Source organism: Artibeus jamaicensis, unplaced genomic scaffold (genome assembly GCF_021234435.1).
Source record: "Artibeus jamaicensis isolate MK-2021 breed Jamaican fruit bat unplaced genomic scaffold, CSHL_Jam_final contig_384, whole genome shotgun sequence".
NCBI classification, from domain to species: Eukaryota; Metazoa; Chordata; class Mammalia; order Chiroptera; family Phyllostomidae; genus Artibeus; species Artibeus jamaicensis.
The window spans coordinates 1,075,704-1,088,233 of NW_026521810.1; positions in this window are offsets into that span (position 1 = coordinate 1,075,704).

Genomic DNA, 12,530 nt, shown 5'->3' on the forward strand with positions numbered 1-12,530 from the left:
TGATTTTTTATCTTTCATTTTGTTTGTGTGATGTATTACATTTACTGATTTGAGAATATCGAACCATCCATGCATCCCTGAAATGAATCCCACCTGATCTTTTTAATGTATTGCTGGATCTGGTTTGCTAATATTTTGTTAAGGGTTTTAGCATTTATGTTCAGCAGCAATATTGGCCTGTAATTTTCTTTCTTTTTTGTGTCTTTACCTGGTTTTTCAATTAGGATAATACTGGCCTTGTAAAAAGATTTTGGAAGTCTTCCATCTTCTTGACACTTTTGGAATACTTGAGAAGGCTAGGTGTTAGTTCTTCTTTGAATGATTGGTAGTTGTAGTCTGTGAAGCCATCCAGTCCACGACTTTTGTTTGCTGAGATTTATTATTGCTTCAATTTTATTAGTTGTTATTTGTCTATTCAAGTTTTCTGTTTCTTCCTGATTCAGTTTTGGAAGATTGTATGTTTTAAAAAAATTTATCAGAATTCCAGCCAAGATGGAGGTGTAGGTAGAAACCCTTTGCATCCTCACACAACTAAAAGGAGAATAACAACCAATCTAAAATCAATAAACAACCAGAGGTGCCATAAAATCAAACTGCATTGAACTCTGACAACCATGGAATTTTAAAAAAACAGTCAAACAGAATAACCAGACTGGTAAGGCTGTTTGTTCCTGTGGAGAGAACCTGCGGTGAGGCTGTGGACCATGGTGGTGGGGCTGGCTGCAGCAAGCAGCTGTGCAAGAGGGTCTGAATTAAGGGGAAAATGAGACTCAGAGCTTGCTATGGACAACAGTGGTTGTCTCAGTGGGAGGAACTCCCAGTCTCACAGGAGAGTTTGTTGAAAAGTGGCCTAGAGACAAGCAGGGGAGCTGCATTGTTCCCTCTCTGGCCCCTACCCCACAAGCAGTTCCACAATGCAGCAAGGAGGGTTGCCCTGCCCTGGTGAATACCTAAGGCCCTGCCTAGGTGTTAACACGAGTGCCGAACAAAGAAATAGGGTCAAATTGAAAGAAGAGAGCAAAACCTCAGAAAGAGAGCTAAGTGAGGAGGAGATAGCCAACCTATCTGATGTAGAATTGAAAGCCCTGGTAATCAAAATGCTCACAAAACTGATTGAGCTTGGTCAAAAAATGAAGAACAAATGAAATATACCCAAAATGAAATAAAGCAAAATACTCAGAAAACCAACAGTGACAGAAAGGAAAACAGGACTCAAATCAATTATTTGGAACAAAAGGAAGAAATAAACATCCAACTGAAACAGAATGAAGAAACAATTAAAAAAATGAATAGGGGCTTAAAAACCTCTGGGACAGCCTGAAATGTTCCAATATCTGAATTACAGTGGTGCCAGAAAGAGAAGAACAGTAGCAAGAAACTAAAAAATTATTTGAATAAATAATGAAGGAAAATGTCCCCAATCTGGCAAAGGAAATAGAGTTTCAGGAAGTCCAGAATGCCCAGATAATCCCAAAGAAGTTGGACCCAAAGAGGAGCACATCATCATTAAGTTACTCAAGATTAAAGACAAAGAATCTTAAAAGCAGCAAGAGGAAAGAAAAGGGTTACCTATAAAGAAGTGCCCATAAAGCTATCAGCTGATTTCTCAAAAGAAACCTTACAGGCAAGAAGAGGCTGGAAAGAAGAATTTTAAGTCATGAAAGCCAAGGACCTACATCCAAGGATACTCTATCCAGCAAAGCTATCATTTAGAATGGAAGGGCAGATAAAGTGCTTCCCAGATATGGTCAAGTTAAAGGAGTTCATCACCACCAAGGCATTATTATATGAAATGTTAAAGGGACTTACCTAAGAAAAGGAAGATAAAAATGTGAACTGTAAAATGATAACAAACTCATAACTATCAGTAAATGAACCTAAAAAAATAATAGAATAAAAAAACTAAACAAACAACTAGAAGAGGAATAGAATCAGAAAAATGGACATCATATGGAGGGTTTTCAGTAGGGACGGGGAAGGAAGGAAAAGGGGGCAAATGGTACAGGGAAGAAGAAGCATAATTGGTAGGCATTAAATAGATGCAGAGAGATCAAAAATGGTATAGGAAATAGAGAACTCAAATAACTTATATGTACAATCCATGGACATGAACTAAGAGGGGAGAATGCTGGAGTGTTGCAGGGTGCAGGGTGGAGGGGGCATACAGTTTCCCAAAACTGGGAAAACTGTAATTACATAATCAATAAAAAAACTTACAAAAAGAAATTTATCCATTTTGCCCAGGTTGTCAACTTCTTGGCATATTGTTGTTCACAATATTTTCCTATAATACTTTGTATTTCTTTGGTATCAGTTATTACTTCTCTTCCATTTCTGATTTTATTTATTTGGGCCCTCTATTTTTCTTGATGAATCTGGTTAAAGTTTCACTAATTTTATGTTTTGGAAGAACCAGGTTCCGTATTCATTGACCTTTTGAAATTTTTTTTGTCCCTATGTCATTTATTTCTGCTCTGAATTTATTTGCTTCCTTCTACTCACCCCAGGCTGTTTTTTGTTGTTTTTCTAGTTTTTAGATGTAGGGTTAAATTGTTTACTTGAGATTTTTTTCTACCTTCTTTAGGTAGACATGTAATGCTATGAACCTCCCTCTCAGGACTGCCTTCACTATGTTCCATAGGTTTTGGGGTATTGTGTGTTCACTTTAATTTGTTTCAGGTACTTTTAAAAATGTTTTTAAACAGATTTTATTTATTTATCTTTAGAGAGGAAGGGAAGGAGAGAGGGAGAGAAATATCTATGCATGGTTGGCTCTCACGCATCCCCTGGTGGGAACTGGCCTAGAGCCAGGCATGTGCTCTGACTGGGAATCGAACCACAATCCTTTGGTTTACAGGCCCATGCTCAATCCACTGAGCTACACCAGCCAGGGCGTTTCCAGGTACTTTTTGAGTTCTTCCATGATCTCATTGTTGACCTGTTCATTATTTAATAATATATTATTTAGCTTCCATGTATCTGACTGTTTTGGAGTTTTGGGTTTTTTTTTAATTGAGGTTGATTTCTAGTTTGAAGCAATTGTGATCTGAGAAAATGCTTGATATAATTTCAATTTTCTTAAATTTGTTAAGTCTTATTTTGTATCCTACCATGTGGTCTATCTTTGAGAATGATCCATGTATGCTTGAGAAGAATGTTTGTTCTGTTGCTTTGGGATGAAACATTCTGCAAATGACAAATCCATGTGATCTACAGTGTCATTTATGGTAGCTGTTTCGTTGTTGATGTTTTGTTTGGAGAATCTATCCATCGGTGACAATGGGATGTTAAAAATCTCCAACAGTGACTGTAATGCTGCAGGTCTCTTCTTTAAAGTCCTCCAAGAATTTCTTTGTATATTTAGGTGATCCTTTGTTGGGTGCATGTATGTTTACAAGGGTTATATCCTCTTGTTGTATTGATCTCTTTAGTATTATGTAGTGACCTTCTTTGCCTTTTGTTATGGCCTCTGTTTTGAAGTCTATTTAATCAGATGTAAGTATTGCTTCCCCAGTTATTTTTTTCATTTCCATTTGCATAGAATATTTTTTGCATTTCTTCACTTTCAACCTGTGTAAATCTATTGTTCTGGGATGGGGTGTTGTAGAAAGAAAATATATGGGTCATGTTCTCTTATCCACTCAGCTATCCTATGTATTTGGATTGGAGCATTCAATGTATTTACATTAAATTATTGATAGGTAGTTATTCATTGCCATTTTTCCCTTTGAACTTGTGTTTCTCTCTTTCTTCTTCCTCTTCTCCTCCTCCCCCTCCCTTTCCTCTTCTTCTTCTTCTCTTTCTTTTTTTCCTTCTGCTTCTTTCTCTAGCTGACCCTTTGACATTTGTTGCAAAGCCTATTTGGTGGTAATGTACTCCTTTAGCCTTTTTTAAAAATATAGGAAGCTCTTTTTTTACATTCCATTTTAACTGAAAGTCATCCTAGATAGAGTAGTCTTGGTTTTAAGTTCTTGCTTTTCATTCCTTGGAATGGGATACTTCATACCAATTCCTTTTGGCTTATAGTGTTTCTATTGAGAAATCAGCTAACAGCCTTATCAGAGTTCCGCCGCTGTAGGTAACTCTCTGTTTCTCTTTTGCTACCTTTAAGAATTTTTATTTATCTTTAAACTTTGCCATTTAAATTGTACTATGTCTTGCTGTGGGTCTCTTTGGGTTCACCTTGATTGGGACTTTGTGTTTACTGAACTCACGTGAATTTTTGAAGAAAAGCTCAATACGTTAGAGATGTTTTCTACCACTGTTTCTTCAAACAAGTTTTCTATCTCTTGCTCCCATTCTTCTTTTTCTGGTATCCCTATGATGTGAATATTGGTATGTTTCATGTTGTTCACAAGCTCTGTTAAACCATCCTCATTCTTTTTAAGGCTTTTTTTTTTCTTTTTGTTGTTCTTACTGGGTGTTTTTTCTACCTTGTTTTTCAAATGCCTATTTTCAATTCTCAGCTTCACCTAGCCTGCTTGTAATTCCTTCCAATGTATTCTTCATATTAGATATTTCATTCTTCATTTCCAACTGGTTCTTATTCATAGTTTCTATATTCTCTTTCATGCTGATGTAGTTCTCACTAAGTTCCTTGAGAATTCTTATAACCATTACTTTGAAGTCTGTGACTGGTAATTTGCTTGCCTCAATTGCAGTTAGCTCTTTTTCTGGGGATTCTTCCTTTGCTTTTGTTTGGAGATTGTTTCTTTGTCTCCCCACTTTAGCTGCCTTTTTATTTGCTTCTATGTATTATATAGATCTGCTTTGACTCCATGTCTTTGTGGGGTGACCTTATGTGGTAGTAGTCTTGTGGTACCCAATGGTGCAGTCTCCCTGGTGTCCTGAGCTGGATACTATAGGAATGCTCTTTGTGGGGGTTATATGGGCTCTCCTGTTGTATTTGGGTCCTGATTGTTGTTGGCCTGTTCATTGGTGAGATCTCCTCTCTAGCTCGCTGACTGAGAGGCTCAACTTCCACCACATCTTTTTAGCTGTTATACAGGTGCTGACAGAACAAAGCAATATGACACAAAAAAACAAAAACAAAACAAGCAAAAATATCCCAATGGCAACTGCAAAAGCAATGACAAAAGAGTAAAGGATAATAAAATTGGAAAGAGAAATAGAATAGTAGATGGAGAAAGGAAAAGAACAAAAAAATAATAAAAGACCAAAGGGAAGAAAAGTGATTATGAGAGGAGAAAAGCAGAACTAATGTAAGTAATGAATACAAAGAGGAAAACAGGAAAAAGTGGCAAAAGAAGAAATAACAAAAATAAGGCACAAACAGGGGCAAGCAGGACATCATAGGGTGAGATGAGCAGTATCCCACAGAGTGGGATAATTGCTTTTCCTCTGGGAGGTGCTTGCTCTTCACAAGAAAGATGGCTATTATGGTATCAAGTTATATGCTGGCACAGAAATCCCCCTCAGCACTGGCACTGCTCCATGCTTGTGGTCCTAGTCTGAGGTCCAGGCTTCTCTATTCTCAGGGGGAAGCCTCCACAGCCATGCTGTAACCTTGTCCCACTGCCTGTGGGAATGGGGCCATATTCTTTCACCTTCCTGCCCTTCCTACTGGTCTCTAGTTGGTTTCTGGCTGTCCTTGGTTAAAAGTCTCTTTTTTCAGACAGTCTTTGGTTATTTACTTTGGGTGGCTTTTCCCTTCTTTAATTTTACTTCCATTTTGGTTCTGGGAGGAGATAAGAGAAAGATTCTCCTACTCTGCCACCATCTTGCAAAACCCAGGTTAATTTTTTCTGATATTCCCCCCAATTATTAGATCCCCCTATATTGGGTGCAAGTACCTTAACAGCTTGTCCAGATTCCATACCTTTCCTGACACTTTTGGGTTTTTAACTCCCTTCATTTTCACTTAATTACTTGGGTGAGCTTAGATTAGAGATCTCTAATCTACCATCCTCTAATTCGGAATTCTTTCTACTTTACCATGTTGATTCCTGTCTAATGAAGCAATATATGTTTTTAATTGAGGTATAACACACAGTGATACACATTAAAGTGCACACTATGATAGATTTTTATATTTGTGTATACCCCACCAGCCAGATCAGGTGTAGCCACGAATGGCTAACCTACTATTAGTCAGTTTACTATTATTATGAGTAAACATACCACTGTAGTGCCACATGGTATAATATTAAAAAATTGTAGAATTTCACCATAGTTTAGAATTAGAAAAGTCATGATAACAGATTTACTATAAAATCACTATCTTTGCATGCTTTTCCTGGAACCATTTATGTGGGAACACAAAAGACCCTGTGTTAGCCACACTTATTGCTCATCCCCTGTCAAAGTCAGTTTCAGGGTTCAATGTGCTATTCTCCTCTCCTGGATGTCAATCATGGTTACTTTAGATATGCAAAGGAACCAAAGTGCAAATATCAGCCAAGTCCCTGCAGAGCTAAAAAAAACTCACTGAAAACTGTCTCATGCTTCCTATTCTTGCTCCACTACAATATTGTGTAAGAGAAGGAGGTATTTAATAAAGTGTTAATAATGTGTATGTGCATGTGTGTATAATATATTAAATACATCTGAAATGAATAAGTAAATCTGGGGATACCCTCTAAGGCCTTGTTTTCTTCATCTTTAGTGAATTTAAGTGCACATAGCAAAAACAATGGCCCTTGGTTTTCTTGTTTCAACATTTTAAAATGACATAGATTCATACTTGGGGTTGAGCCTGTTTACCTTTATTCAAACCACTAAACTGGGCATTGTCTTTGCACTGCTGGTCAGAGCTCTAAGTAGTTGTCAAAAATGGAATTACCCAAAGTGTCCCTTTTCAGACCCCATTTTAACTAAGTATATTCCCCTCATTTCTCTTATTAGCCAGGCTTGTTGACTTATCGAGATTGTAAGCCCAAAGGCTCAGGGCCATCTGTGTCTAAGACAGCAGCTATAATTGCATAGCTGAAATTCAGCACATATTGAAAAATAACAATACTTCCTTGTAGAGAAAGTACAATGGCTTCTTAATAAAATGCCATGTATTTTCACTTTTCAAGTGACAGAATCTTTGACACAGAGGCTGTTTTCTTGAGAAGAGGCGGCCTGATACAGGAGAGGACAAACCAGATGTAATCTGGGCTTCTCTGCATAGACTGGCATGACTGCATATATCACTTACCTCACCTAAGTCTGACCATCATGGTCTGCAAAATACTGATGGTCATAGAGTGGTGCCATTCCAGGGCTGTGATAAGGATCAGAGGAAACAGGACAGGAAAACCTTTTGTAAACTAGTAAGTGTTCCATCATCTTTACTAAGCAGTAGTAGTCGTACATGCTTCTCAGTGACCCTGAACTCACAGCCTTGAGCTGGGCAGGCAGTGCAGATCCCTGAGGGATCCCACTTCTTCTGCACCTTTTCTTCTCTATATCTAAAGAGCTAAGCTGTGATTCTAAAGACCATATATTTTTTGTGCAGCATTCTCCAATACTATTTTAAATCTGAATACGTTTTTTAGAAGCAAGGCAGGTAATAGTGATAAGTTCTAATGCAATAAAAGATGCAATTCTATAAGAATAAGTGGTACTTTGTTTTTGTGACTCTGAGTTGCATTTTCGGGAGAGGGGTTTTCAAACCACTTTTTTGTCTAGCTCTTTCCATCCCCCAATACCTACCTACTCATCAACTCCCAACCAATCTCAATGAGTAGTCTGTAGTCAAGAATCAAGACAAATCAAGGAATTCTGTCAGTCATGGCTGACCTCTGGACCTGGGCCTGACTATATTTTCTAAATTAATTGGCCACCAAGTATAGAATATAGAAATGGACAGAAGGGTAAAGATGATAATTATATTTATTCAGAAGAACAGAAAAGGCCTCAAATTTTATAACTCGTAAATATGAAATTTACAGTTCATAGTTTATTGTTGGTATGTCACCACTTAATCTTTTATCACAGAACCTATTTAAGAAGATTTTGAGACTGGAATCAATATAATTTACTGAGAACTACAAATCAATTGTACTGACCAGCTTATACTACCACTAATAGAACACTGTGGTTCATTCATGTTTCAAGTGATAAACTTGATTGTGATTGAACTCTCCTTCAGTGAGCGTTCTGATGCACATGGATTGGGATCTGATGCATCATATGCAAACTCATTATTCCAATTCAGTTGTGATATAGAGAGTTTCACTGACCTGGTCTCTTCATGAGGTCACTTACTGCACAGGCTTGGAACACATATATGTGATCAAGTATAAATGAAATCTGTTACCTCTTCACTTGGCAGACCTACCTTGGCTTTCCCTTGGCAGAGTCTCTGATTCCCTTCATCCAACCACCTATCAAAAACAGACACACCTAATAACTACTATTCCCAACCACTTCCTGTGGCTACCACCTTGATTTCTAAAGTTAGGATGATCTCTAACCTCATTTTTGAGGCTGCTAGAAGATTTTGAAGGTCAAGGTCTCTTCACAGCTAAACTTGAAGCAATTGTTTAAACTTAAGCAATTCTCATATATAAAATATACATTTACAAAAAGGTAAGTTAAAGGATAGGAATTCTCTTTTATAAAAAACTTCAAATAAGTCTTCTATAAACAGCCAGTTCTTCTGCATTGAAAATACTATTTTTAAGTGTTTACAAAAATATTGAACACAGGGACCCACAAAATAAGATAAATCTACATTTTCTCCTTTTCTAGCCAGCTAGGTCCATCCAGATCAGCTGCCCACAGAGATAACCTGCTCATCAACACACTCATTGATTTATCTCCATTTCATGTTTTACTTTCTTATCCCTCCACTGCACTTCCTAGAATCACCTTTCAGATAAACTCCCTGCACTAAATCCTTGCCTTAGTGTCTCCTTTTGGAAGACCTGAGCGAATACAATTTCCCCATCACAGAAGTGACAGCATGTATTGGGAAGCTGGGGTAGGATGTCTGTCTTGCCTCTGGTCCACTTTTGTTGCTCTTAGATCTGCTTCTGCATTGCACACCTGCCATCCTATTGTGCACTAGAGTACTTGCTTCCTTTTAATTCAATTGCTACACTAGTTGGATGGAGTGTGATTCTGTCTTCCCATGCTCAAAGATGGCCTTTAGAGGGCTAAACTCTGCTGCTGAATCTATAGCATTCCACATGTTCCATTAACTCCCACTGCTCCTAGCAACCTGCTTTCACTATGGTGAAGAAGTCTGAGCAATTAATTATAGGGCTGACACCAGGGTTTTATAAATCAGTGTCTCCAAGGTCCTACAGGACTTTTCATTCACTTCCGTCCAATAGGAAACTGAGGGGCAGAGAGGGTAAGCATTTGCTCAGTACCTTGTCCATCAGAGATTAAGAACTCAGATCTCTGACCCTTAAGCTTATGTTTTTCCCTTTCTGAGCTTTTCCTGCACACATCCCACCATTGTTTCCTTTGCTGTATCTAATTCCCCTTGCTTACCACTACTTCCGGTTAACCTAAGTCCTCTATGACCCCGTGCCCTTAAGATATATTCAGGCTCAGTTTCACAGCTCTGTTGCCCTGCTTGCCCTGACCTATTCTGAGGTTGAAAATCAAGTTCCATCAATATTTTAACAATAAATTAAAAATTAGGACATATGTAAAGTGGTCTTGTCCATTTTGACCTCTTGCATAACTCGCTGCCCCTGGAACTTCTTTGGCTGGGTATGAGCTGACTTACCCTAGAAAAAAGGCATGTTTATGTCCCTTGGCCTGCTAAGCATTCACCTGCCATCAGAGCTCTTGAGAACTGAGGCTAGGCTGTTTTTTGGTTGACTTGATTGACAATCTGGGTTCCGTTTTTAACCCCCACATTGCCCATGCCTCAGTTTTATCTTCTAGTCCTTCTAAAACCATCTAGCTTTATCTCTCAGGGTTCTCTGAATTGAGTGTTCTGGCCCGGGGTGGCCAGTGTCCTTATTCTTTCAGCTTCTTATTCTTTGTTCAAGTAAGTTAATTTTTCCTCCAGTCTAAAATGCTAATTTAGTATTTCCTTTCTGAATTATTATCTTGGATACATTTTGGGGTGGTTTTATTTTGTGTTCTCAAATAGATACTTGAGGACAAGGACCATGACTGAAGCCTACTTCCTGGCATAATGTATTGCACATGGCTTGTTATGGACTAAATGTTTGTGTCCCTCTGTATGTTGAAACCCTAAGCCCCCATATGTTTAAAACTTAAACCCCGGTTTGGTTGTATTTGGAACTGTGGCCTGTGAGAAAATAACTAATTTTAAATTCATAAGGTCATAAGGGTGGGGCCCTGATCCAATATAATTTTTTCTATGTATGTATTAGCACTCAGGAAAGCTCATGTGAGGACAGCAAGAAGATGGCCATCTGCAAATTAGGAAGACACCTCTCACTGGAAACCAAATCAAGTAGAACCTTGATCTTGGACTTCCAGCCTCCGGAACTGTGAGAAAATAAATTTCTGTTATTTAAGCTGCCTAGTCTGTGGTATTTTCATGGCAACCTAGCAAATGTGTACCTTTTGATTGAGAACATGCTCTTAGAACGCATGCAGAGTGGCATGCTGGGATGGGATACACTTCCTCTGTGTGAAAAGTTAACTAACTGTGCACAAAGTCCAAAATCAAACCTTCCTTTTCCACCACCACTCAGAAAGGATGAGTCCTTTCTTCTGTTCATGATAGCATCCTTCCAAATGTGAAATAGGCTCCTAAGCACAGAAGCCAAGCCTTAAGACAAGCCTTAAGAGAGTCTACTGGCCCAAGAACTCTTATATCTCCTGTCACCAGGTCTGATTATTCTGCCTATGCTCTTGAGATGACTGCTTTTTAAAAAAGATTTTATTTTTAGAGAGAGAAGAAGGGAAGGAGAAAGGGAGAGAGAGAAATATTAATGTGCCAGAGAAACATTAATCGGTTGCCTCTTGTATGTGCTCTGAATGGGAATGAAATTGCAACCCAGGTATGTGCCCTGACTGGGAATCACACTGGTGACCTTTCACTTTACAGGATGATGCCCAACCAACTGAGCTATACAGGCCAGGGCTCTGGAGATGGTCTCTTAACTGTCTTTCTTACTTCCAGTCTTCATCTAGTGTACAGAAGAGGATGCAAAGGCTCAGAGGTTAAGCAACATGTGCAATGTTGCACAAATGGTGATAGGACTAGGTTCAAATCCAGTTCTTTTTTCCTAAATCCAGAATACATTCCACTGGACTTCTTTTTGTGTAGCCAGAATTTATCATGTTCTGCAACTAGCTGTAGCTATTCATGAAATTATTATACCCATTGTAAGATTGTAAACTCTGAGAGTAGGATGCCTTAATCTTCCTTGTATCATGGAAAATGGCTAAGCCAGTGCCTTGCACTGAAGACAATGAATTGAAAGTGGCAAATAATTGTCAGAGTGATGATACAGGAAATAGCAGCATAAGAGAGAGTTAGAGAAAGCTTATAGAAGAAAGAGATGATTTCTGAGTTGAGCTTGAGGTAATTGAGAGAATTTGGGTAGGCAGAGAAGACAGGAATAGTCTGAAACAGGCCTTTATGCATGAGTTTTGAGCTCAGGCTGTGATCCTGGCTGTGGGGTGGATGCTGGAGCTTATGCATCAGTTTCAGCTATGCACACTGAGGAAGTCACTTAACTTCTTTAGACTTTAACTTCTTAACATCTTTTGGTTTCCTAATGTGGAAAGTGGGAAAAATAAGAACACCTATTATTTGGGGTTAATGTAAAGAAAAATGAAACAATACATTGTTTGGACCCAATACACATTACCTATCAATAATAATAAACACTACTAAAATACTATCACTAGTAATATGGTCTGAAAGTTCACATGTGCATTAATCTAGCTCTCTAAGTAAATTATTTAATTAACACTCACGGATAATGCCATTGCTGTTGATGGATAAAGAAACAAATCATTTAAACCACTATTAAATTCACAGTAACATTCTTGTTATTATAATTTTCCTAGCCAATGGATTCCAGGAGTCTTTGAATGTATTTTACCCTTACAAGGGATTCTCAGAGTCAAAAATCTTGGAAACCAAATTGTTGGGAGGCAGGAGACTGCCAACCATACTGTAGGTAAAAGACTAACCTGGCTGAATCAGAGACTTTTATTTTGGGAATAGGCTGAGTCGTTCCATGCCCAGGGTGTGCTTTTTAAGGAATTTAGGCACACCCCTTATCTTTCAGCACTCTGGTTTTCTCATCTCTAAAACAAGGACAGCATCAGTCTTGGCCTACAGAAGTACTACTGTATGCAAAGCAACAATTGGTAGATGATGATGATGGTGATATTTGTGAAGCCTAATTATGAAGGGTCTTGGGTTTACATCCTGTGAGGCTCCTGTCTCAAAGTTTGATCCTAGTAACAGCAATGTTAGCATCTCTGAGGACCTGATAGAAACGCAAATTCTTAGGCCTATCCCAGATCTGCTAAATCAGAAACTGGAGGTGGGGTCAGCAATCAGTGCTTTTACAATCCCTCCTGGTGATTCTCTGCACTTAGGTTTGGAACCTGTTGTGAGGTAATAG